The 5,494-nt window shown below is 39.3% G+C and overlaps 1 long non-coding RNA gene across 1 annotated transcript; it reads left to right on the top strand.

The window, feature by feature from the left end:
* The first annotated feature begins 599 nt into the window (after nucleotides 1–599).
* On the top strand, nucleotides 600–3,496 carry LOC309842374. Its single transcript, XR_014299623.1, has 3 exons — nucleotides 600–865; nucleotides 1,649–1,787; nucleotides 2,498–3,496. It is a non-coding gene; the product is annotated as an uncharacterized lncRNA (long non-coding RNA).
* The last annotated feature ends 1,998 nt before the right edge of the window (nucleotides 3,497–5,494 follow it).

Here is a 5,494-nt window from a genome sequence, read left to right as displayed (position 1 = left end):
CCAGAAACATTCATACATCCCTTATCCCACAAAAGTTTGAGAGAAGAGCTCCATGTCAGCAGGGCCACCCTGCCACAGGTCATTCTGTCTGAGGATTGAGTCAAGTTTCAGTCTTCTGTGCCCATCAATTGCGAGGGAAAATCTAGTTGTGAAGAACGTGCCACGGGGAGTCCATTTACTCTGCTGGAGAGACATGAGGTAGACACTTCTCTATCCTGAATAGGTGGGAGAAAGCTCAAAGCATAACTTTCTCTGAAGAAGTCTCCTTCCAAATATTTTCCCACTTTCATTCTCTCTCTCCCTTTATCCTTTTTATATTTTCAAGGTGAGTGAGGTGGATCTATAACTTGGGAAACTACTGTAACTTCTTGATGGGGAGAAACTCTGCATATGGTGAGCTGTCTCACCCTGTTTGGCATCTGATACAGATCATACTTATGGCTCAGTAGAAATCAAGTCAGGAGTAGTCCTCCTCTAACTATGTTAGTAATGACCTGCTTTGCAGTTCAAATAAGCGTGACAAGGAAATAATCAAATTAAGTAATTCTAATGGTTTTATTAATTATAATCTCAGAGTCTAATATGATTCTAGATACAAAAAAGTACCTAGCAAATGTTTGTTTGCAGAAGACAAAAAGAGGAAAGGCAGACAAGTCACCTATTATAATCTGATAAATGTACCCATATGCCAATGCCCTGCTTTCCGCCCTTTAGCTTCTGCCAGCTTTGCCCTTGATCTTGCTCTTAGTCCCAGTGGTCATGTTTACTCTGCTTGTAAATGCTGTCTTTCCTTTGACTAACTGAAGCTCTGAATTTGGTCATCTATCTCTGCAAGTTCACATTTGCTATAAAACCTGGTTTTGGGGTAAGTTTTCACTACTTTGATGATGAATCTTGACTTATTTTATTTTTTAAAAATATATTTTTTTAAGATTTTATTTATTTATTTGACAGACAGAGATGACAAGTAGGCAGAGAGGCAGGCAGAGAGAGAGGAGGAAGCAGGCTCCCCGCTGAGCAGAGAGCCCGAAGCGGGGCTCGATCCAAGAGATCCAAGAGATCCAAGAGATCATGACCTGAGCCGAAGGCAGAGGCTTCAACCCACTGAGCCACCCAGGCACCCCTAAAAATATTTTTATGTATTTATTTGACAGAGAGGTAGAGAGGGAGCACAAGTAGGCAGAGTGGCAGGCAGAGGGGGAGGGAGAAGCAGGCTCCCTGCTGAGCAGGGAACCTGATGTGGGGCTCTATCCCAGGACCCTGGGATCATGACCTGAGCCTTAGGCAGATGCTTACCTGACTGAGCCACCCAAGTGTCCTTACCTATTTTATTTTTTATTAACTTACCAATTATTGAGAATCTACTATAAGTCAGGCATTAGGTAGGCACTGAGAATACAAAACTTAAAAGGATATAGTCTTCATATATTAACACAATAACTGATGTACATACAGTCACTAAGTGCTTTAGGGGAATTATGTCATTTAATACTTATAACAACCATGAGCTAGATGTTGTTATTCTCATTTCCATTTTACAGATGACAAAACAAAACACAAGAAGGCTAAATAAATTGTTCAGGCTCCCCTAAGAGTAGGATGGGTCTGGAAGTCTCATTTTTTTTTTTTTTTTTTTTTCCCCAAGCAGGCTCCTAAATCCAGCATGCAGCCCACCATGGGGCTTGAACTCATGACTCCGAGATCAAGACCTGAGCTATGATCAAGGGTCAGACACTTAACCACCTGAGCCATCCAAAAATGTGGTAGTCTTATTTTTAACCAATATGGTATGCAACTTCCTTCATCTACTTGGTTCTGCCTGATGTATTGAATAACTTCTGTCTGCTTCTGCTGTTGAGTTAGTGCATTAGTACTGTGGTAGGAGTTGGGGCTGGTGATGGTAATGAAGCTTCTTTTTTTTTTTTTTTTAAGATTTTATTTATTTATTTATTTGACAGACAGAGATCACAAGTAGGCAGAGAGGCAGGCAGAGAGAGAGGAGGAAGCGGGCTCCCTGCCAAGCAGAGAGCCCGATGTGGGGCTCGATCCCAGGACTCTGGGATCATTACCTGAGCTGAAGGCAGAGGCTTTAACCCACTGAGCCACCCAGGCGCCCCAGTAATGAAGCTTCTAATGAAATTATAGAGGTGCAATATTGTGTGGGATAAAGAACATTGGTTAAAGTCATGGCTTCAATATTTAGCTGTGTGTGCTCTTTCATATTATAAGAAAGGCATAAGCCTTAATTTTCTAACCTGTAAAATAAGGATAATAATGATACCCACTAAAGATTGTAGGGAAGGTGAAGTAGAATTTAACAAAATATGTGACACTCAGGAAGCATTCAATAATTTATAGCTATTATTTTTTTGAACTAAATATATTTTAAGATATAATACACTGAAAATATTCAAGTTTGAGCTTCTTTCTGGAAAGACCAAGGTTTTGCTCTTTGTAGGACATTTGAAATGAGAAACTTTTGTTATTTCTATTTTAGAGAAGAAGAAAATGATGTGAAAAAACTGCCAGAAACCTGATAAGACTGTCTAAGAATTTGGTCTTTAGAAACAAGATTTCTTGCCTCTCTGTTCATTCTCTGTTTGTGGTGTTCATAGCTCAATGAAAAACAAGATTTCAACCTTTTGTTTCTTCTCCCCGAAATGTTTTTTACCTTGAATTCCATACCACTAGAAGACCTGTGTAATTCATGCATTTTCTACCTAGTCTGTGATTTTAAAATGGTAAGACTGCTGCATAGTGAGGCCCCTCCCATGTTGGGGACTACAGGCACAATGGTGAAAGGTAATGGGCTCTGCAAACATGCACAAGACATGCATGGGGTGCGAAGGGGAGCTCACAGAGGTAGACATTCTTTAAATTCCTAAAAGACAGTAAGGTAGTTAGTGAACGACACACCCTGTTTCAGCTATGAATAAAAATAAAAAGGCCTGTGTTAGACACTGAGGTTCTATATGGAGCTGGGTTTGGCTGTTGGTGATGCTAAGATAGTTTAGCATTTGATCTTTGGATAAAAATTGGCTAAGTAGAAGATTATGTCATCAAAATGAATGGAATGCTTTGTGACATTGGAGGACATGTAAAATATGCAAACTCATTCTCACAAAAGGAAATAAAACACATTCCATCTCTCTGAGGTTACATGAACCCCAAAAAGAAACATAGATTTGAATTTAAAATTATTTTCTTTAAATTTAAGTCTTTTGTAGGGCACAGGTTTTAACTTCAGAAAGAAAAAATTATCCTCTAAAACATGAGGCAGGGGCACCTGGGTGGCTCAGTGGGTTAAACCTCTGCCTTCAGCTCAGGTCATGATCCCAGGTCCTGGGATTGAGTCCCGAATTCCTGGGCTCTCTGCTCCGTGGGGAGCCTGCTTCCCTTCCTCTCTCTCTGCCTGCCTCTCTGCCTACTTGTGATCTCTGTCTGTCAAATAAATTTAAAAAAAAATTAATAAAATCTTTAACAAAACAAAACAAAACATGAAGCAAAGTTTAATTTCTTAAATCTCTACTGTTCTCCTTAGTTTATTTAAAAGGTCCATAGGGAGTAAATCCTCAGGCATGAAAATGTCCTTTAGCAGAATGTCATAGTTTCTATTATGAGTTTCCCAGAAAGCCCACAGCATCTTAGGATATTCTTGAGAAAGCACAGTGGAGAGATGTCTCTTCAGTCTTGTCCTCTATAGGCGAATAAGAAAAAATTCAGTGAGGGGAGAACTTTTCCATTTATCTCTACATAAGAAGGTAGTGAAGGAAACAGAGAGAAAGAGGATAGGCAGCCTCAGAGAATGGAAATAAAAGGGAGGCCCTCAGAGCAAACCACTTAACAGCTTCTCTGTGGCCCCAGTGTGAAACCACATGCAGATCTATTCTCAAGCAAATGAAGTAATTTTCCACACTAGTTTTTAAAAAAAGAGCTGGGTTCATCCATCAGACTACACTGCAGTTTTCAGGAAGATCCAAACTGTCCATTTTAACTATCATATTGATGACATCTAGCTTAGGGTCTGGCTGATGAGAGATGAACTATAATATTTGTTAAATGCATAAATATGAGTGATCAAATTTCTCCCTCTTTATGTTACTTTTGGTATAAAAAGCTAAAGTACTTTGAATTTAAATACAAATGTGCTTCTTTTAGCTTAGGGCAGTCCCTGCAATCTATTCATTTTACAATTGTTGAGCCTTATAGACCACTTTAGCAAAAACATTCCTTAGAACATTTATCTAAACAATAGCAATCTTTATTGTAACCAATTAATCTGAAAAACATTTTAACTAATTTAAGTAGAGATAATTTCGTATTGGCATGTGTGTGAAAGGATGTAGGCCTGCTGGATCTGAATGTTCCTTGTGGGGAGCCTCACCTGCTGGGGCTGATTAGATAAGGCCAGTTGAAGCAGGATTACAAAGATTGTATTGGTCTGTTCAGGCTGCCATAACAGAATACCATTGGCTGGATGACTTAAACAAGAGAAGTGTATTTTATCACAGTTTTGCAGGCCAGAAGTCCAAGATCAGGATGTTGGCTTGGTTGGATTCCAGTGAGAGCTCTTTCTGGCTTGCGGATGGCACCTTCTTGCAATATCCTCACAGAGCAGAGCAGAGCAAGCTCTTTGGTGTCTCCTCTTACAAGGGCACTAATCTCATCATAAAGGTCCCATCCTTATTACCTCATCTGAACCTAATTACCTTGCAAAGGTTCCATCTCCAAATAGCATCACATTGGGGGTTAGGACTTCAATAAAGGCATTTTGGCAGGATGTAACTCAGTCTGTGGCATTTATGTTGAGTTGTTTGGACTTACTTTTAAGCCACTGAGCAACAGAGTAAGATCAAAGTCTATGTTTCAGGAGGATAATCCGGAGAAAGAAGGATTGAAGAATTGTTATGACTAGTGATGTGGATAGATATGAGCTATGGATAGAGGAGCTGACTATAAATAAGATGTCATAGATTTAGAATAAGGTGCTGGCAGTGGGATCCTGGAGAAAAGCAAAAATCAAAGATTCATGAAAAATTAAGAATCAACAAGTTTGTGCAACCACCTAGATACAGGGGATGAAGGAGAGGGAGGCATTAAAGTATCTCTGAAATTTTGAGCGTGTGCAATATAAAGAACAGTGATGCTGTTGATAGATCCAGGGACCTTTTCAACTTTTGATGTGCAGAGGATGAATAGTTGAAGGAATAACCCATTTTCCCAGCTAGATGACACTTGTGTATATGCCCATCTACGTCTATATACCCATCTAAGTAACAACATGAACTCTTAGGCAGCTGAAGTCATTTTACTATGAAGCACTACCTGGAAAAAATTAAGTCATAAATTAATAAACTCAATACAACAAATATTTATTGAGCACTCTTTCTGAACAATGGAAGATCCATAGATATATAGTCCTTGCCATCTATAAGCTTATAATCTAGGAGGGGGTCATGGACTTAAATAATGTTAGTCTAAAGTAGACTGAGAT

The sequence above is a fragment of the Mustela nivalis genome, assembly GCF_964662115.1.
Source record: "Mustela nivalis genome assembly, chromosome: 10".
Classification (NCBI taxonomy): domain Eukaryota; kingdom Metazoa; phylum Chordata; class Mammalia; order Carnivora; family Mustelidae; genus Mustela; species Mustela nivalis.
The sequence above is the reverse complement of the archived record's forward strand: the minus strand, read 5'-3'. Positions and strand labels throughout refer to the sequence as shown.